The 21958-nt window shown below is 39.1% G+C and overlaps 1 protein-coding gene and 1 pseudogene across 2 annotated transcripts in view; both read left to right on the top strand.

Moving 5' to 3' along the window:
* Positions 1-21958, top strand: part of MIER3 (MIER family member 3) — a 194106-nt gene that overhangs the window by 89931 nt on the left and 82217 nt on the right. The gene's annotated exons all lie outside the window — the stretch shown is intronic.
* LOC125169048 (60S ribosomal protein L7-like) lies at positions 5812-6529 on the top strand (annotated as a pseudogene).

The following is a 21958-nucleotide window of genomic DNA, read 5'->3' as shown; positions in this document are numbered from 1 at the left end:
ATTTTTCCACCGGCTTCATTTTACTATCTGTTGATTATCCTATGTATCCTCTAAAGAAGCAAGATTCATTCAGCGGTCTTACTTGGGTGTGTCTTTTGTCCTCATGCTGCTCTCTCTTCACTTGGGGGATGGTAGGGTCCACAAGTCAGATCTACAGAGAGTGGCTGGTAGATGTGCACCACTCCCAGCCCAGTTCAAGTAGTTTTCCACCAAATGTCTCTGCTGGAAGGTGGTGGAATCTTCCATACCTATTTGTTTGCCCTCTCACCCTCTGAACAGATGTAGTTCTTAAAAGATTACCATCTCAAGCACACATTTGTCAAAGGCTCCTGCTCTCTCACTGCCCCCACTTCTAGGATTCTCCTTGAGTGGCAGTCACATCACAGCTATGCTGAGCTTTCTATCTAATGGTTCTCTAGTTACTAATTAGATCATCATGTAAAAACATTTGTATTGGGGCATCTGGGTGGCTCAGTCTGTTAAGCATCTGACTTTGGCTCAGGTCATGATCTCACGGTTTGTGAATTCAAACCCAGCACTGGGCTCACTGATGTCAGTGCAGAGCCTGCTTTGGATCCTCTGTCTCCCTCTCTGCCCCTCCCCTACTCATGTACACCTGCACTCTCTCTCTTTCTCAAAAATGAAAAATTTTTTAATGTTTTTACTTATTTTTGAAGGAGAGAGAGACAGAGCATGAGTGGGGGAGGGGCAGAAAGAGAGGGAGACACAGAATCTGAAGCAGGCTCCAGGCTCTGAGCTGTCAGCACAGAGCCTAATGCAGGACTCAAACTCACGAACTGTGAGATCATGACCTGAGCCGAAGTCAGATGCTTAACCAACTGAGCCACCCAGGTGTTCAGAGTGTCTGCTGTCATTTGGCATCCCATTTGTGCTTGCCCTTCAGCATCACTCCATATTTCAAGCATGGTCACTAAGTGACCCAAGTGGTCAGCATTATCTGCAGTGCTCCAAACAACCTTACCTGACTCCAGATGAGTCAGGTGTTCTTGTCCTTGAACTTCAGGGGAAACTGGCATGGAGGGACATGGTGATTCATCTGCTTAATTGGTGGGCATCTGTGGTTCCCTTGCTTCCCCTCCAGTGCTTTTTACCTTGGCATTGTGCTGTCAGTTTGCCCATCCCCTGAGATTAGTTGGGCTGTGGTGGAAGGTCAGTTTAGATGAGTCGTTTAAACATTTGAATTGCCTCTCTGCTGCTTAGAAAGTGCCCTGAATGCAGGCTTCGCTACTGAGCATTTGAGGTTTGGTGCTGAACAAAACTGCACACCATGGAGCCTGCCCCCAAAGCCCTGTGTCATGTGTTTACCATTCGGGCTCTGTAAGTCTTAATCCACTTCATCCTCAATACCAGCTTAGTCGGTATGAAGTGCTTCTAATAATAGCGGCAGATGAGCATACACAATACCTGTCATCTTGAAGGTGCTTTAGAAAACTATGCACAGGTGTTTCTGTTTGTCTGGTTATAACTTTAACTTTGCATCTGGAACTATATGTGCATGATGACGTACATGGAAATATTTAGTAACTGGGAAGTCATGTGGTTATACCTGAGAGGTCCAGTAGAGAATTTAACTAGGCCCAGCTAACCCCATTAGACACATCACCTGCCATGAACTTGCATTTCTAGGAGAATGGAAACCGGCCTTTACTAAGCTTGCTTTAAGAATCTTTTGGTTTCCATGGAGTTTAGAACTATAATGGTCTAGCAGGTGCAGAGGGAAGCCAGCTGTGAAAGGGTTAATAGGTCAGGCAGCCTAAGGGCTAATATTAGAAACTCATAAACTCATCATTTGTTGGACTTACAGAAATGAAAGCTGGTAGGAAAAAGGAAGGAGAGAACCAAGGACAGCGAGACATAGAGTTAAAATCTCATTGTTTGTCTTTCAGAAAAGGGGCCATTTAAAGTATTGATTGAAGAGATCCTGAGGCCAGTGGGTTCCCAGGGGGTGAGGAAAGTAAACAAGACAATTCGCTGGCAAAGAAAATGCAGCTGAACTGCTATGCGATCCAGGAGGGCTGGGAGGCGCTTTAGCCCTCCTCATTCTGCAGATGAGATGCGGTTCTTTGCCCAGAGGCCCCCTTCAAATATGAAAGGCTGAGACAGAAGTAGTGGGGTCTGCAGAAGAAGGATGATGACACAGAGAGACGAAAAGGGAATCTGAGATGAACTAGTTACTTCAAGTTCCTGAAACGGAAATATACATATTAAAAATATAAACATATGCAATATTTAAACATCTGTGACCCTTCCAGGGGAAAATTCCGATTCAATGATTTCACTCCATGAATAAATCCACTTTGTCACTTATTTTGGTAAATAAAAATTTTATTCAAGTCTATTTAGGAACCTTTTCCTATTTTACATCCCCACTGGTTTGAAGACTTACGTAAAACCGGTTCTCTGCAGCTGCTTCTCATTTTGATCTCCACACTATGACAATTCAGTTGCTAGTCAATCACAGAAAGAGGACAAATCTTTTGACAAGGGGCCTAAAGGTAGAAAGCCATTGTAACGTTTACTATACAAGTCATACTTCTGGAGGGGAATATGCATGGTATCAAAAGAATTGCAGTAGGTAGGGCGGTTTCAAGTTTCACTTCCTTCTTCAGCTGTAATTTTAGAGGAGTGCCACGCTAAGTCATAAAACCAGAATTACACACTAAATTGTACTCACAGGCTTGGCTATGATTACACGGGTTTCTGGAGTGACTAAATATTTTCATTGACTTTAAGTGGCTAAATTGTGTATTTCTTTTTTTTTTTTCCTTCAGATTTATATTATGGAAAATTTTAAACATCAGAAAAGTTGAAGGAATACTAAAGTGAACACCCATGTACCTTCTTTGTAGATTCAGGAATAGTTAATATTTTGCTATATTTGTTTTTTCTTTCTCTGAACTTTATATATATTTATACCCTTTGAAATTAAGTTGTAGTTATCATGACATTTTACTCCTAAATACCGCACCAACCTTGGCACTTATCATGCCATTAGAAAGTGAGAACTTTTGAATAGGTAAAGTCAAGTTTTGTTTAGAAAAGGTGGGCAAGGGGCACCTGGCTGGCTCAGTAGGTCCAACTTCGGCTCAGGTCATGATCTCGCGGTTCGTGAGTTTGAGCCCCCTTCAGGCTCTGTGCTGACAGCTCGGAGCCTGGAGCCTGCTTCAGACTGTTTCTCCATGTCTTTCTGTCCCTGCCCCGCTTGAGCTCTGTCTCTCTCTCTTTCTCTCTCAAAAATAAATAAACTGTAAAAAAATTAAAAAGAAAAAAGAAAAGGTGGACAGGATGAATTGTCAGCATAGCTTCTTCTGGTAATGGAGGTTTCTAGCACTTAGCTAATTCTCACATTGATTTTCTGATACATGGTGCCGTTTTATGAAGCATGCATAATAAATTCCTTCTTGCTAGTTCTTGTTTCAATAATTTCAAAAGAGACAAAGAAAATCCATTTTAAGTCTGTAATGTCCATTTTCTTCATGGTTTACTTCAAAAACATCTTTATTACAATGTTCTCTTGTACACTCTAGAAGACAGAACTTGCTTTTTTCCTCCCAACATAGGAAGTACTACTAGAATTATTTTGTAATATGTATTTGAGTCTGCTAAGGAGAGAGTGAAGATCTCTTTAAAAGATCTCTTTTAAGTTAAGATCTTTCATTATTTTTCTTGTGACTTGAACCATCTTCCAAGGTGGAAGATGTTAAACATCACATTAATACTTGCTGGTGATTGTAAAACATTACTGTGTGCTACATCATGATAATGGTTATCTTCTCCAGAAAAATAATTATATTCCTTTAGTGTACTCATAAATATCTCTGCAATTTTTAACTGGTATTTTGTTCCCAGCCCATCTAGTACACAAGTTCAGATCATAGTACCAATTAATCAGTGGCTAAATTATAGAAGATAGAAAGTATTCATTAGGAAGCTCCAGGTGTCCTGTCCTTGTTTCAGAACACACCAGAGAATCTAGTTCAAAGTTCTGAAAAAATAGTTGTAAAAATTTTTTGACAGATGAGATATGAACTTAATGAACCAGCTACGGAACAACACTCTCTGCTATGTCAAAGTACTCTCTGGAACTTTTCTATCAACCCGCTCTCCCTCACAACAGGTCAACATGTGGCACCTGTGACAAATCCTCAACGATATTGATTTAAAATTGGACAAAAGCTATTGTAATTGGATAATAATAATATGTAAAATGGAGTAAGAGCCAGCTGTTTTAGGTAAAAAAGAAGTTAAGCTTAATATTAAGCACTCAAGAGCCTGGCTCTGTATCATGTGTCTTGCTGCAATTCATGTAAACAGTCCAGTCCAGGGGTTCTCAAAGTTCAGGGTGCCTAAGGATGACTAAATGCCTGTCAAAATGCATCTTCCTTGGGGCGCCTGTGTGGCTCAGTTAAGTGTCTGACTCTTGGTTTCGGTTCAAGTCACGATCTCGCAGTTTGCAGGATCAAATCCGGTGTTGGGCTCTGTGCTGACAGTGCAGAGCTTGCTTGGGATTCTCTCCTTCTCTCTGCCCCTCCCCCCACCAAAAAAAAATGGGGGCACCTGGGTAGCCTCCAACTCTTGACTTTGGCTTATGTCATCATCTCACAGTTTGTGAATTAGAGCCCCATGTCAGGCTCTCTGCTGTCAGCACAGAGCCTGCTTAGGATTCTCTCTCTCCCTCTCTCTGCCCCTCCCTCGCTCGTGCATGTGCTTTGTGTCTCTATCTCTCTCAAAATAAATAAATAGGGGCATCTGGGTGGCTCAGTTGATTAAGTGTCAGACTTTAGCGCAGGTCATGATCTCACAGTTTGTGAGTTCGAGCTCCATGTCTGCTCCAGGCTGACAGTACACAGCCTACTTGGGATTCTCTCTCTCCCTCTCTCTCTGCTCCTCCCCCACTGTGCTTTCTGTCTCTCTCAAAATAAATACATTAAAAAAAATCAAAATAAACATTAAAAATTAATTAATTAATTAACATAAAACAAAAACAAAATGCTGATTCATTGCTGATCTTAGAGGCTCTGATTTGGCAGATAAAGAGTGGAGCCCAGGCATCTGCATTCTGTTCAGTTCCCCACATGATTATGATGAGACCATAATGGAACATGCTTTGACTTATGTTGTTACCAGCAACTAAGATGCTAAGAGGGTGGGTCATTGCTAAGCCTGATCCATTATGTATGAGCTGACTTAATGCTTGTCTTTGCTGGTTGACCAGTACTAATGGTCTCCATTGCATCCAAGATCAGTCACTGCTCAGAAGGAACAAAGGACTGGTATGCTGTAACTAACAATCATTGTGTGAGCTGACTCTGAAAAGGATACTTTGTTCTCCTGTCAGCTCTGAAACAAACTTTTATGACAGGACACCAGCCCAGTAGTATTTAAACAAAATTCTGTGTGTTTGTGTATGTATGTATGTGTGTGCATATGCATGGGCACAGCTACTGGACCCAAAATTAGTATTTCAAGGGTCTACCCTACACTCCTGATTTAGCTCCGCTATAATGTGGCATATGCACTCATAAAAATCACTGTGCTATGCACAACAGTGCAAAAGAAATGAAAGGGTTTATGGGAAAAGATGGGATCAGAGAGACAACATTTCAGAACTTCATCAATGACACATTAAAGAAAAAGTATAGGAACCTAATAAAAATGCTAGCACAGTTTTACACATGTTAAATGGTTAAAAAATTCATAAGTAGCCTCATAACTTAAGAAATTCATAGGCAGCCAAAACAGAGGATGGAAAATGGAGAAAAAGAAGTTTTCTGGAGAAAAGAAATAGAGAATGGAGAAAAGAAGGTTTCTGCTGTGCCAGAAACCATTAAGAAAAAGTATTGCAGTGCTGAAGATCAAGCACCTGAGAAAAATGCTCAAAAGATGCTTCCCAAGGCAAGGATGAAACTTATCTATGAAAAAGCTAAGCACCAGAGTAGGGAAGATTGGAAGATGTATAGAAGTAAGATTCGAATTGTGAGGATTGGGCAAGAAATGCTAACAACTTCTATGTAATGTGGAACCCAAGTGGGCATTTGTTTTCAGAATCAGAGATATCCGTGGTGTGAGCCCAAAAATCCAAAAGGTGTTGACACTTTATCTTTGTCAGTTCTTCAGTGGCACCTTTGTTAAGCTCAGCAAGGCTTCAGTTAACATGCTGAGGATGGTGGAGCCATATACTGCATGGGGTACCCAAACCCGAGATCAGTAAATAAATTGATCTGCTAGCATAGTCATGGCAAAATCAACAAAAAGTCAATTGTGCTGACAGATAACACTTTGATTGCTCAAACTCTTGGGGAAAAGGGCATCGTCTACATGGAGGGTCTTATTCATGAGGTCTGTCCTGCTGGAAAATATTTCAGAGAAGCAAACAACTTCCTGCAGCCCTTCAAATTATCTTCTCCCCGAGGAAGAATGAAGAAAAAGATCACCGATATTGTAGAAGGTAGAGATGGTGACCAACAGGGAAGACCAGATTAACAGACGTGTTAGAAGGATGAACTAAGGTGTCTCCCATGATTATTTTTATAATCTGTTCAGTTAATAAACAGTGACCACTTCCAAGTTAGAAAAAAAAGGGAAATTCATAAATAATAAAGTAAACATGGCACTTTATCTTAAAAAGACTTCAATGAGGACGTGAATGTTGAAAGGGTAGCAGCTTGTGACTCACTGTAAAGGGGTAGGAAGGTAGCTTATGTAAAGTCAGAGGAAAAATTTAACACCAGACTTGGATGGGACAACATAATACACGGAGCGCACAGAGTTAGCTGGTAGAGCGTTAAGCATCTGTGCGCATGTGCATATGTGTTTTGAGTGTCCCACACTGCTGGGTTCAGCTGAGCCAAGTTTTCTGTTTTCATCCAGTTTCTCACTCATAAGACCTCACTTTACATAGGCGAGGGTAAATGTGCACCATCCTCATATTGTTTCCTAACATATGAATCACCCTGGACCATATTTGTGTTTTCAAGGCAAGCATTATTGCAGAACTGACTCTGCCTGTAAGGAGTTCACATCAAAAGTAATAGTTTCAAGTTGTCAAGACTCTGCCAGTAGTAAGGAGGTCATTAGTGGCATATAGGGCCTGATGTCTAAGAGGCTTTGGGAACTGAAAATATGAAGGTTGAGGTAGTGGTGTTCCCTTCTACTTTCTGGGCTGTCCACGTGGTCATGAAAGATATCTTAGAGCTATTATCTCAGAGTCTCATGGGTGTTATCTTTTTCCATATTTTCATAGACTAACCTAGACTAACAATTACCCAAGGGTTTAGGATATCTAGGTATAGAAAATAAAAAACATTAGAGTAGGTTTCAGAGGATTCACATTTTATGCTTAGCTTTGCAAGCTATCTGACTGAAAGCAAGGCCCTTTATTTCTCTTGGATTCATTTCCTCATCTGAAAAAAAAAAAAACTAAACTGCATTTTCTTTCTCAGAGTTCCTTCCTGGATCCAATATCTTTTGACTCTGAGACCTTCTGTGTTGATTAAATGTAGAGAAAATGAACACTGCTTGACCTCTTCAGAACACACCACGTGGCTCAGCAATATTTTTTTTCTCATCCCAGGTTGTCTTCCTTGGTCATTTCCCAAAGTGAAAAATTCCAAATGGTTATGCCCCTCCATCTCTGCCTCCACCAACAGGTGGAATTTACTGAGGCAGATTGAGTCTGAGCTTATAAAACTTGTTTATTTATTTTGTTAACAGTTTTATTGAAGTAAAATGGATATGCAATAAGCTGTACATATTTAGAGTATACAATTTGGAAAGTTTTGACATATGCATACACCCATGAAACCACCCCTACTACCATCAAGGTAAGGAAGCTATCCAACACCTCCAGCTATTTGCTCATGCCCCTTTGTAGTTAATTCCTTCCTGTCCTGTTCCTCCTCCTTTCTTTCTATGCCCAGGCAACCACCGATCTGCTTTCTGTCAGTACAGACTAGTTTGTATTGTCTGGAATGGTATGTAAATGAAATCATACAGTATGCACTATTGTTTTGTCTGGTTTCTTTCACTTGGCATAATTATTTTGAGATCTATCCATGTTCCTTTTGTTAATAAAAAGGACTAATAAAAGGAGGGAGATAGTAGTCTATCACATGGATATACCACAGTTTGTTTATACATATTTACCTGTTGATGCATATTTGGGTTGTTTCCAGGATTTTAGCCATTACAAATAAAATCGCTATAAATATTTTTTTACAAGTCTTTGTATGGATATCTGCTTTCATTTCTCTTGTGTAAATTCTTTAGAAGTCAAAAGGCTAGAGCATATATGGTAAGAATATATTTCACTTCTTTAGAAACTCCCCAACTGTTTTGCAAAGTCGTTTTACCATTTACATTCCTGTTAGCACTATATGAAAATTCCAAATTTTCCATATCCTTGCCAAAACTTAGTATGGTCAGTATTTTTAAATTTTGCCATCTAATAGGTATGTAGTGATCTCTCATTGTGGTTTTAATTTGCATTTCCCCAATGACTAACAATGTTGAGCATCTTTTCATATGCTTATTTTCCATCTGTTTATCTTCTTTGGGGAAAGTCTGTTCAAACATTTTGCCCCATTTAAAAAACTGGGTTGTTTTCTATTTATTAAGTTTGCTTTAAATTGTGATAAAATAGGGGTGCCTTGCTGGCTCAGTTGGTTAAACCTCTGACTTCAGCTCAGGTCATGATCTCGTGGTTTAAGAGTTCGAGCGCCACGTCAGGCTCTGTGGTGAACCCTCAGAGCCTGGAGCCTGCTTCGGATACTGTGTCTCCCTCTCTCTCCCCCCTGCCTCGCTCACGCTCTTTCTCTTCCTCTCTCAAATAAATAAATAAATAAATCTTAAAAAAATTGTCTTTAAATGTGTTAAAATACATTTAATATAAAATTTACCATCCTAACCACTTTTATATGTAAAATTCAATGGCATTAAATATTGTTGTGCCACTATCACCACCATCCTTTGCCACAGCTCTTTCATCTTGATGAACTGAAACTGTATCTATTAAACCGTAGTAAAACCATAATAGCTTATTGTGTTTATTCTCCCGCACCCCCCAACTGTGGCAACCACCATTCTACTTTCTATCTCTATGAATTTGACTCATCTTAAGTATCTCCTATCAATGGAATCATATGGTTTGTGACTGGCTTATTTCATTTAGCATAATTTCCTCAAGATTCATCCAAACTGTAGTATATGTCAGGATTTCTTTCCTAAGAGGCCAGATATTCCATTGTGTGTATATAACATGTTTTTTTTTAATTCATTCCTCCATAAATGGACACTTGGATCACTTTCCCCTATCACTTTATTGTGAATAATTCTGCAGAGAACAAGAGTGTATAAATATCTCTTTGAATCCCTGCCTTTAAGTTTGATTACTGAGTTTTGAGAATTCTTTATACATAATTAATATAAGACCTTTATCAGAAATATGACTTACAAACATATTCTCCCACTCTGTGACTTTTCTTCCTTCCTTTCTTTTTTTTTTTTTTTTTAAATTTTTTTTTCAACGTTTATTTATTTTTGGGACAGACAGAGACAGAGCATGAACGGGGGAGGGGCAGAGAGAGAGGCAGACACAGAATCGGAAACAGGCTCCAGGCTCTGAGCCATCAGCCCAGAGCCCGACGCGGGGCTTGAACTCACGGACCGCAAGATCGTGACCTGGCTGAAGTCGGACGCTTAACCGACTGCGCCACCTAGGCGCCCCCCTTTCTTTCTTTTTTAAAAAAATTTATTTTTAAGTAATCTCCACACCCAACATGGGGCTTGAACTCACAACCCTGAAATTAAGAGTTGCACACTCCACTGACTAAGCCAGCCAGGCACCCCATCTGGGGCTTTTTCTTTTTCATTTTCTTTTCTTCCTTTCTTTTTTTCTTTGAAAGAACTAAAGAGAACACAAGTCGGGGGAAGGGGGGAACAGAGGGAGGGAGAGAGAGAGAGAGAGAGAGAGAGAGAGAGAGGATCTTAAGCAGGTTCCACGCTTAGCTTGGACCCTGACATGGGGCTTGATCCCACGACCCTGGGATCATGACCTGAGCTGAAACCAAGAGTTGGATGCTCAACCCACTGAGTTATCCCTCTTTTCATTTTCTTAATAATTTCCTTTGAAGACCAACCAGAAATTTTTATTTATTTTTTTTATTTAAAAAAATTTTTTTTTCAACGTTTATTTATTTTTGGGACAGAGAGAGACAGAGCATGAACGGGGGAGGGGCAGAGAGAGAGGGAGACACAGAATCGGAAACAGGCTCCAGGCTCTGAGCCATCAGCCCAGAGCCTGACGCGGGGCTCGAACTCCCAGACCGAGAGATCGTGACCTCCAACCAGAAATTTTTAGTTTTGGTGAAGTACAACTTATAATTTTGTTTTCTTCTTGGTTTTATATCTAAGAAATTTTGCTTAACCTGTGGTCACCACGATTTGGGAATTTCTCCTGGTTTTTTTTTTTTTATTATTATAGACATTTTATAGTTTTATATTTTACAATGGTATCTATAATCCATTTAGAGTTCATTTTTTAATGACACAAGATGTGGGTCAAAATTCATTTTTGTTTATAATGCTCCAGCATTATTTGTGGAAAAAGCTATCTTTTGTCCACTGCATTGCTTTTGCACCTTTGTCAAAAATCAGCTGTTCATATAGGTGTAGGCTTCTTTCTGGACTCTCTAGTCTGGTCCATTGATCTATGTGTCTCTCTCGATGACATACTATCTTGATAACTGTGGTTTTATAAATGAGGTAGTGTTGATCCTCCAGTTTTGCTTTTTCTCTTTCAAAGACATTTTGGCAATTTTAGTCCTTTGCAGTACCATATGAATTTTAGAATCAACTTGTCTAATAGTACAAAAAAACCTGCTGGGTTTTTTATTGGGAATGTGTTGAAGCTATAGATGAGTTTGAAAAGAATTGACCTTTAACAACAACACTGAGTTTTCCATGAACACTTCATCTCTTCCATTTATTAAAGTCTTCCTTAATTTTTCTCAGCAATATTTTATAGTTTTGTATGTACCTTGCATATCTTTTGTCAGACTTAACCCTAAGTTTTTCATATTGTTAGTGTATAGAAATACAATTGATTTTTATATATTGTCCTTGAATGCTGCAACATTTCTAAACTCATATATTAATTCTAGTAGCTTTTAAGCAGATTCCATCTTTTTCTATATAGAAATTTCTATATTTCTTCTATAAATAAAGACAGTTTGACCTCTTTCTTTCTAATATGACTGCTATCTATTTATTTATTACTTTAGCCTCGTTGCACTGGTTAGGACCACCCATATAATGTTGCACCAAAATGTCAAAAGTACACGTTCTCATCTTACTCCTGAATTTATGGGGATGAACATTTAATTTCCACCATTAAATATAATGTTAGCTGTCAGTTTTTTTGTAATTGTACTTTGTCAGACTAAGTAAGTTCCCTTCTAGTACCAGTTTTCTGAGAGATTTTGTTTGTTTATCAGAAACATTTTTTTTTACAGCATTTATTACATGATTACGTAGATAGTTGTTGTTATTTTAGTTTTGTAGCTAAAAAATAATCATGTATGGTGAGCTATGTTGAGTGATATTTGAATATGAAACCAATCTTGTATTCTCATTTTCTTCAAGCCCCACGTAATGGGGGATACAGAAGGATAGACCCCATGTAATCATAATGTATTATCATTTTTATATATCGTTGGATACAGTTTACACTTACCATTTTGTCTGGAATATCTGCATGTGTATTTATGATGGATATTGGTCTTTTTTTTTTCTGTCTGGTTTTGGTGTCATGGTTATGCTGGCCTCATAGGATGAATTGTGAATTATTTCATCCTCTCCAATTTACTGGAAGAGTTTGTATATAATTGGTATTGTTTCTTCCTTAAATATTTGGTGGAACTCGGTAAAGCCACTGACTCTGGAGTTTTCTTTGGAGGAGGGAGTTTAACTACAAATTCAATTTCTTTAACAGATGTAGGGCTATTGAAGTTATCTATTTTTTCTTGAGGCAACTTTCATAATTTGTAGAATCTGTCCATTTTCTCATTTAAGTTGTCGAAGTTTTTAGTACAAAGTTATTCATAATACTTTCTTATCATTTTTTTTCCCTCAGAGACCCACTTTATTCAATTCTGTACATATGGGGACATTGGCCCAACCCAGCCCATCTTAGCATGTATCACTCTGTGGAGAATAAAGCACCCTATGTACACAGCCAAAAGCTGCCCTGCTTGTGCCCCTGAAACCTAGGTCTGGCCCTCTTCAGCCCCTTGCCCTCCAAGGTGTCTAAAAGGGACAAGTGGGGCCCTGCCCAGCATCAGCACAAAGGAAATTCCTTATCATTATTTTAGCATCAGTTGTATCTGTAGGGCTATCACTTCTCTCATTCCTGATGCTGGTAATTTTTGTCCTCTTTTTCTTTTTCTGGTCAATCTGGCTAGAGGTTTATCAACTTTATTGATGAAAAATAAATTTTTTAACATTTATTTATTTTTGAGAGACAGAGCACAAGCAGGGAAGGGGCAGAGAAAGAAGGAGACACAGAATCAAAAGCAGGCTCCAGGCTCCAGGCTGTCAGCACGGAGCCCAACGTGGGCCCAAACTCCCAAGCCATGAGATCATGACCTGAGCCAAAGTCCGACACTTAACAAATGAGCCACCCTGGCTGCCCCTCAACTTTATTGATTTTAAAGAACCAGCCTTTTTGTTTCATGATTTTTCTCTGTTGTTTTTCTCTTTTATTTTTCATTGATTTCTGCTCTGATTTTTATCATTTGCTTTCTTCTGCTACTTTGAATTTGCTTCTTTTAGTTTCTTAAGGCAAAAGTCGGGCATATATTCCTCTTAATGTCCTTCTAAGTAGCATTTAAAGGGCTATATCAGAGTCCTGTTGTATTGTCTTTGTAACAAATCACCACAAACTTAATGGCTTAAAGCTGTACAAAATTGTCCTTTTATAATTTTGGAGATTAAAAATGCAAATTCAGATTTACTGACCTAAGGTCAAGGTATTGGCAGGGCTGGCTCCTTTTGGAATCTTTGAGGAGAGACTATGTTTCTTTGTCCTTTCCAGCTTTTTTTTTTTTTTTTTTTTTTAAAGTAGTCTTTATACCCAATACGGGGATCAAACTCACAACTCTGTGGTCAAGAGCTGTATGCTTTACCAACTGAATCAACCAGTCTGCCCCACCCCCCTCTTTTTTATAGCTTCTAATGCTGTCTGTGTTTCTTGGCTCAAGGGCCCTTTTTATATTTTCAGACTGTATCACTTCAATCTCTGCTTCTGTCATCACATTGTTCTTTCCTCTGATTCTGACTCCTCCTCAGTTTCTCATATAAGGATTACTGTGATTGCATTGGCCTACTCTAATAATTCAGCATAATCTCCCCATTTTAAGATTCTTCATTTATCACATCTGCAAGTCCCTTCTGTGATATAAGGTAACATTCACAGGTTTTAGAGATTAGGATGTGAACATATTTGGGTGCCATTGTTCACTCTACCACTTAGGTATCCCCTACTATTTGATATGTTGTGTTTTCATTTGCACTCTGTTCAAAATATTTTTTTAATTTTGATTACTTTCCTTTGTCACCTTTGTTGTTTAAAAGTGTGCTATTCTGGGGCGCCTGGGTGGCGCAGTCGGTTAAGCGTCCGACTTCAGCCAGGTCACAATCTCGTGGTCCGTGAGTTCGAGCCCCGCGTCAGGCTCTGGGCTGATGGCTCAGAGACTGGAGCCTGTTTCCGATTCTGTGTCTCCCTCTCTCTCTGCCCCTCCCCTGTTCATGCTTTGTCTCTCTCTGTCCCAAAAATAAATAAACGTTGAAAAAAAAAATTAAAAAAAAAAAGTGTGCTATTTAGTTTCCAATTATAGTTGGCCCTTGAACAACACAGGTTTGAACTGAGCAGATCCACTTATACACAGATTTTTTACCATAAATACAGTATAGTACTGTAAATGTATTTTCTCTTTCTTGCAATTTTTTTTGAATTGCAAAGGTAATTTAATTTCTTTTTTTATTATTTTTAATTTAATTTTTAAAATTTACATCCAAATTATTTAGCATATAGTGCAACAATGGTTTCAGGAGTAGATTCCTTAGTGCCCCTTACCCATTTAGCCCATCCCCTCCCACAACCCCTCCAGTAACCCTCTGTTTGTTCTCCATATTTAAGAGTCTCTTATGTTTTGTTCCCTCCCTGTTTTCATATTATTTTTGTTTCCCTTCCCTTATGTTCATGTGTTTTGTCTCTTAAAGTCCTCATATGAGTGAAGTCATATGATTTTTGTCTTTCTCTGACTGACTAATTTCACTTAGCATAATACCCTCCAGGTCCATCCACATAGTTGCAAATGGCAAGATTTCATTCTTTTTGATTGCCAAGTAATACTCCATTGTGTGTGTATGTGTGTGTGTGTGTGTGTGTGTGTGTGTGTGTGTGTATACCACATCTTCTTTATCCATTCATCCATCAATGGACATTAGGGCTCTTTCCATACTTTGGCTATTGTTGATAGTGCTGCTATAAACATTGGGGTGTATATGTCCATTTGAAACAGCACACCTGTTTCCCTTGGATCAATACCTAGTAGCACAATTGCTGGGTCGTAGGGTAGTTCTAGTTTTAATTTTTTGAGGAACCTCCATACTGTTCTCCAGAGTGGCTGTACCAGCTTGCATTCCCATCTTTCTTGCAATTTTCTTAATAACGTTTTCTTTTCTATAGCTTATTTTATTGTATAGATAAGCTATATTTACAGTATATAATACATGTAGCATACAAAATATGTGTTAATTGACTGTTTATGCTATCAGTAAGGCTTCCAGTCAATAGTAGGCTATTAGTAGTTAAGTTTCGGGGAGTCAAAAGTTATATGTGGATTTTTGACTGTGTGGCAGATCAGCGTCCCTAACCTCCATGTTGTTCAGGGGTCAAATGTATGTGGAGATTTCACAAAGATCTTTCTGTTATTGATTTTTAAAAATATTTATTTATTTTGGGGAGAACACAAGTAGGGGAGGGGCATCGAGAGGGGGCAGAGGATCTGAAGTGAGCTCTATGCTGACAGGCTGACAGCAAGCCCAATGTGGGGCTCGAACTCACGAAACAGCGATCATGACCTGAGTCATGATCCATCCAACTGACTGAGCCACCCAGGTGCTCCTCTGTTGTTGATTTTTAATTTCACACTGGCCATAAAATATACAATTACTTGAATCATTTAAAATTTGTCAAGACTTCAAAATATGATGTGTTTTGGTAAATGTTGTGTATGCATTTGAAAAGAGTATGTTTTCTGCTGTGTAGGGATGCAGTGTTCTATAATCATTGACTAGGTCAAGTTGGTTGACAGTGTTCAAGTCTTCTATAGCTTTTACTGACTTTTCCTTTATTTGTTCTATTAATTCTTGAGAGAGGGTTATTGAAATCTCTGACTATAATTATGGATTTATTTACTATTCCTTGCAGTTCTGTACATTTTTGCTTTATGTTTATTTGGAGCTCTGTTATTGCATAAATGTTTAAGATTGTTGTGTCCTTGTGGTAGGTTGACACTTTATCATTATGAATTGACTTTCTGTGTCTCTGGAAAGACTCTCTTTTTTCAAACCTTTTGTGTCTTGATATTAATATAGGCTCTTCAGCTTTATTTTGATTAGCATTAGTCTGATATATCTTTTCCTGTCCTCTCTCTTTTAACCTTTTGTGTCTTTATAATGTGCATTTTTTACATGTGCTATATAGGGAATCTTGCTTCTATAACCAGTTGGACAATTTCCGCCTTTAAAAAAACTAATAGACTATCTTTTTTGAGCAGTTTTGACTTTACAGAAAAATTAAGTGAAAACTACTAGCGTTCCCATAGATCCCTTTACTCCTGCACCCGTTTCCCTATTATTGACTTCTTGCCTTAATGTAGTACATTGGTTGCATTTTTTCTCAGCTTTGTCTTCCATAACAAATTCCATAGACTGGGTAGCTTAAACAACAGATACTATTTTTCACAGTTCTGGAAACAGACATCCAAGACGAAGGACCCAGTCTATTCAGTCACTACTGGTGGTGAAGGCAATTTTCCTGGCTTGCAGATGACACCTTCTTCCTTTTCTGGGTAAAATCACACACACACACACACACACACACACACACACACACACACTGATAGGGAGACAGAGACAGAGATTACCTCTCTTCCTCTCCTTATATGGCCACAGTTCTACTGAATTAGAGCCCCACCCTTATGACCTCATTTAACCTTAATTAGCTCCTAAAACCGTATCTCCTGATATAGTCACTCTGGATTAGCACTTCAAGAAAGGGATTTGTCAGGGGACAAAATTCAGTCCATAACACAACTGATGAGCCAAAATTGATACATGATCATCTCTGTCTTTTAATTAGGGTTGTAATTATTGATATAGTTAGATTTAAATTTATCACCTTGCTAATTGTTTTCTGTTTCTTCCAGTATGTCTTTTGTTTCCTCTTTGTTCTTTTATCTGAATAAGGCTCTTTAAACCTAAAATAATTTACTGGTTTTTGTCCTGTTTTCAGTGACTAGCCTTGGGGCTGTATGATTGCCCTCTGGCTCCAATCCATTCCTCATTTCAGTGACCCACTCCTCTCCCACCAGCTCATGCAGGTGATGGTCCGATATGCCTTGGCTCTAAAAGTGACAGAAATCCAACAAGAATAGTGTTCAAATATTTTGGAATGTCAATTTTAGGTTTTATAGAACTTAGTTCTACCTACTTATCTGCCTTAATTTTCCTTATCCTTCTTCAGATACCCTCCCTATTTTTTCTTCAAACTTAAATGTAATGGTGCTCATACCCTAAGTTACTTTATCTTCAGACTCAGCTTCCTCCTACCGTACATTTGATCATGTCTTTCCCTTTAAATACAAATCTTTTCCCTCTCCTATTTGTATGATGAAATCTTATGGACATTTAGACACTCAGTTCCTGTTTTGTCAGTTCCTGGGGAAGCCTGACCTGGAACCCTGCTCCACTCAACAACAAAAAGACTCCCTCCATTGGGTTTGCAGAGTGCTTTGTAGGTGTGTCTGTTACAGCATTTTCCAAATTATATATAGTTAGGTCTGTATATGTATGTTTCTCCCACCAGGTGCCAAAAATCTTGAAGCTCCAGAGCCCATATATTATTTTAAAGTATCTTTCAGATTGTGGGGCTCAAACTCATGGAGAGTGAGCCCATGACCTGAGCTGAAATCAAGAGTCGGACGCTCAACCAAGTGAGCCACTCAGGTGCCCCCAGATTGTTCTTATATACATCAAAATTCTTGGTTGTAACTAACAGAAATGGATTTGGGTTTTGTTGGTTTGTTTATGTTTGCTCCCCCTCCCTTTCCCCCAGTTTTATTGTGGTATAACTGACAAACAAAATTGTATTTAAAGCATACGATGTGATGTTTTGGATATATATATATATATATATATATATCCATATATATATATGGATATATATATATACATTGTGAAAGAATTCTCACAATCAAGTTATGTAACACATCCATCATATCACATAGTTAGCTTTTTTGGTGTGTGATAAGAATACTTAAGATGTCTTTGTGGTTCTATATCTCACACTTAGATTTTAGGAGTGGTCCCACTATTCTCAGGACTGATCAGAGTGGTTCTCTCTACTTAAATTGTACAATTTGGCTTATGATGAACCCTTACTTTCCTCTTGAGAGTCTTGCACCTGGGTATGAGATAGGGAGAGGATGCCTACCTGGCCAACTGCCTAATTAACAGACTCTGAGTCTCTAATGAGCTTCCCTGGTAGAGAACATTTTACATGTTTTTGTTTTTTTAATGTTTATTTATTTTTGACAGAGAGAGAGAAAGAGAGAGAGCAGGGGAGTGCAGAGAGAGAGAGGGACACAAGAATCCAAAGCAGTGTCCAGGCTGTGAGCTGTCAGCACAGAGCCCAACAGGGGCCCGAACCCATGGGACCGCAAGATCCTGACCTGAGCCAAAGTCAGACGCTTAACTGACTGAGCCACCCAGGTGCTCTGGGAACATTCACATGTTGTAACAAATCCTTGCTAGGGGAATTAAATGTGTCTTATGTGACTTTACTGGGAGCAGACTCTTGGAAAACTGTAATTGGTTTTCCCTGAACTTTGCCCATATGCTTTTTTCTTTGCCAATTGTATTCTTTTAGTATAATAAATCCTAGCCATGAGTATGACTATATGTTAAGTCCTGTGAGTCCTCCTAGCAAATCACTGAACCTCAGCATGGTTTTGGGGACTCTCAACATGGTGGACATCTCTTCAAGATAGTTATATGATACCTTTTCTAGAGTCCTAAAGTTTTCAGTGGCTCTGGAAAAGTTTCTAGGTTAATCTTTTGGTTTGGTGTTCATATCTCCACAGGATAGTCTGAATTTGTAGCCTCTCACACTTGTGACACAGATTTGAGGTTCTGATTTCTGATGGATGCCACCTTCCCTTGGTGGATAAATAGCTTCTTTGACCCTTCCTTCGTCAGTGGTCAGTGTCCTTCCATTTCTTTATCATGAGCAGAGCGGCCTTGTGAGCCTGGTTTTTGTGGGAAGCTCAAATCCTCACCTCTCATCTCCATGAAACCACTAATATTATAGTCCTTGGCCTCTGAGGCTAATATTGATTTGTCAATATTTTCTTAAGGGGTTTGGCTCCAACTCCTGTTTTGTGTCCCTAGCACCTGGGAATTTCCTTTACTTGCTTTCAAGCTTAACTCTGTATTAAAATTTTTTGTTAGGTTTTTTTTTTTTACCATCAATATTATTGTTTGAGGGTGATCTTTCTATTTCAGCTCAGTCGAACCTATTGCCTAGAAATTGGAACTGTATCTTTCTCACCTTGAATCTTCTTTAGCATGAAACCCAGAAGGGTATGTAGAAGGGTGAACAAATGTTGTGTGACTGCATAAATGGGTTGTACAGAACTTTGTTGATCCTTCTCATCCTCACTTTTACCTCTCCACAGATTGATGTCCACAATTGGGCATCTTTGAGCAGAGCAGGTCTCCATATTTATGACCTAAAAGGAAATAAGAAAAACTAATGTGAAAATCAAGAACTTTATCAGTTTGTGGGCATTGTATTAGCTGGTCAAGATTATAGATACTGGCCTGAGTAAATATGCCTGAGCAATGATAATGCTCCCAACCTCCGGAGAGTGCAGCAGGAAAAAACCTGTCTATGAGCATTTTACATGAGGCATCATCTCATAGAGGCTATGATGACACTCCCATTGCCACTGAAGGAAAGAGAGAGGACTGTTGGTGGTTCCCGGGGTGGGGGCGGAGGGGGGGCATGGATTGCTGTCATTTAATGCAGGCCTCCCACACTACCTTCTGTAGACAATGCAGATTCTGTTTTAGAATGATAGGAATCTAAAGAATCTTGTCTGGGATCATCCACGATGATAATTCTTCTAATTAGCTCTGGCCGGACTAGGGTACTATGCAGAAAATAGTATTGGTTTTTCCAAATTCTGGATGCATAAAAGTGACACAGGTGTAATGATTTGCCAGAGCTCTGGAGAAGAGGGAGCTGGAATAGACAGGACTGACATAATGAGTAAAATGAAGAGCTAAGCAAACTGAGGACAAACAGTAGAGGTAAATACTAAAAGTCTAGAGGCCAAGAAGTGAGCTGGTGTTGGGACCCCTGTTACACAATCTCAGGATACACTGCATGCATCTCCTTTGTAGGAACTGTTGTCACCACAGCAGGATGATCATCTGTACAAACATTTGTTATGTTCTTCACTGAACGATAATTTCTATGAGGAGACAGACTATGTCTTACTTACCCCAAGACCTACAGTGCCAGACATGTAGTAAATGTTTGTTGAATAAATGAAGAGTCATGGGATCATCCTATGTTGAGGCTTTTTTCACAGTCCTTTCCTGAGTATGGATTGAATTCTGGATGGAATCTCCAGACTCACTGACCACCTCACAGTTCCATCAATAAAGCCCTTCCCCACACTTATTTCACCTCTATGTTTATGTAGTTCTGATCTGCCAGGTCAAAGCAAAGGAGTTAAGGGCTTTGTTTTTTTTTTTTTTTTTTTATTTTCATTTTGGCTTGACTTGGTTTTGTAAATTTAGTTAGAAGAAACATTCAAGATACAGAGAAAAATGGAAGTACTTTGTTTATAATTTCACAGCAATGGCTCTCTGAAATAAGGTGACCACAGAAATGAAATCCAAAACTCAGTCCTTCTTCCTTTTTAACCACACACTATTGTGCCAATCACTCTCAGCCTTCAAACTTTGACCTGGGAGGTAAATGAGCAACCTTTTCTTTGTGGTTAAGCCCTTAAAAAAGTAGATACTTGGTTTTTGGAATTTTCTAAGTCAAATTCACTGCCACATATTTACAATGAAGTATTTATCTCTGGCTACCACAGACAGGAATGATCTTTGTGTAATATTTGTTTTATTTTTTATTTATTTATTTATTTTTTCAACGTTTTATTTTATTTTTGGGACAGAGAGAGACAGAGCATGAACGGGGGAGGGGCAGAGAGAGAGGGAGACACAGAATCGGAAACAGGCTCCAGGCTCTGAGCCATCAGCCCAGAGCCCGACGCGGGGCTCGAACTCACAGACCGCGAGATCGTGACCTGGCTGAAGTCGGACGCTTAACCGACTGCGCCACCCAGGCGCCCCGTTATTTGTTTTAAGTTAATAGACATTCTTAATTTTAACTTTGAGGGCAGGGGCATGATCCAACTATGTAAAACATAGTTGTATTGGTATTCAGTTGTTTTAGTGTAAGCAACATTTGTAGTTGAGGGGACTTAGTGTGATCATCCGTTCGTGTTAAGGAGTCATGATCTATAAATGTGAAAAATGGACTATTGTTTAGAACACCAGAATTTGTGGCCAGCTCTGCCCCTGATTGGAGACATTTATCGTGGTTAATGTACTTTATAAATCTGACTGGAAATTTTCCCAAAATGGCTTGTGTGTGTGTGTGTGTGTGTGTGTGTGTGTGTATAGCTTATATTGTATATATATACATACATACACACACACACATTTTTTTTTTTTTTCAGTTTGAGAGAGACAGCATGCACGTGAATGGGAGAGAGGGACAGAGAGAGAGAGAGAGAGAGAGAGAGAGAGAGAGAGAGAGAATCTTAAGCAGGCTCCACGCTCAGTGCAGAGCCTGATACGGGGCCTCGATCCCATGACTCTGGGATCATGACCTGAGCTGAAATCCAGAGTTGGATGCTCAACTGACTGAGCCACCCAGGCATCCCTTGTTTATATATTTATTGAATATCTATTATGAATCAGGTACTATTGTATATATAATAGGTGATGCAAAGATTATTATCTATTATTATAAATACCATATATGTCAGAAATCTATGTCAGCGTCATAATATGATGTATTGAAAAAGACATGTGTCAGAGAAAGCTGAGAAGTAGTTAAGGAAAACTTGTGGTGGAGGTGACCTGAAAAATGAAGACATTTCAGCAGGTAAAAATGGGAGCAGAGCCAAGAGGAGTATCAGCACAGTTGTGGAATGATCAAGGTAGTCCAGTGGGACTGCTGTGTTGGGTACACAGAGGAGAGAGGGGGACATGTCTGGAAAAATGGGGTAGGGCCAGAGAACCTGGGGTACTGCATGCCAGCCTAAGGAATCTGAACCTCATTTTCCATAGGTAGTAATAAGCCATTGAGTAATTTTGAACATGAAACAAACAGGAAAGCCTTGAGAAGAACAATAACAATTATTATTCCATATTTAAGTAATTGCTACCCAAATCGGGAGATCTTTAAAATCACTTTGAGGATTATGTTTTAAAATACAAATTTATAGGCTACACTTCTGGAGGTCCTGAATCATTAGGACCTTTCATTCTGATTCATCCTATTCTC

This window comes from Prionailurus viverrinus, chromosome A1 (genome assembly GCF_022837055.1).
Source record: "Prionailurus viverrinus isolate Anna chromosome A1, UM_Priviv_1.0, whole genome shotgun sequence".
NCBI lineage: Eukaryota > Metazoa > Chordata > Mammalia > Carnivora > Felidae > Prionailurus > Prionailurus viverrinus.
The sequence above is the reverse complement of the archived record's forward strand: the minus strand, read 5'-3'. Positions and strand labels throughout refer to the sequence as shown.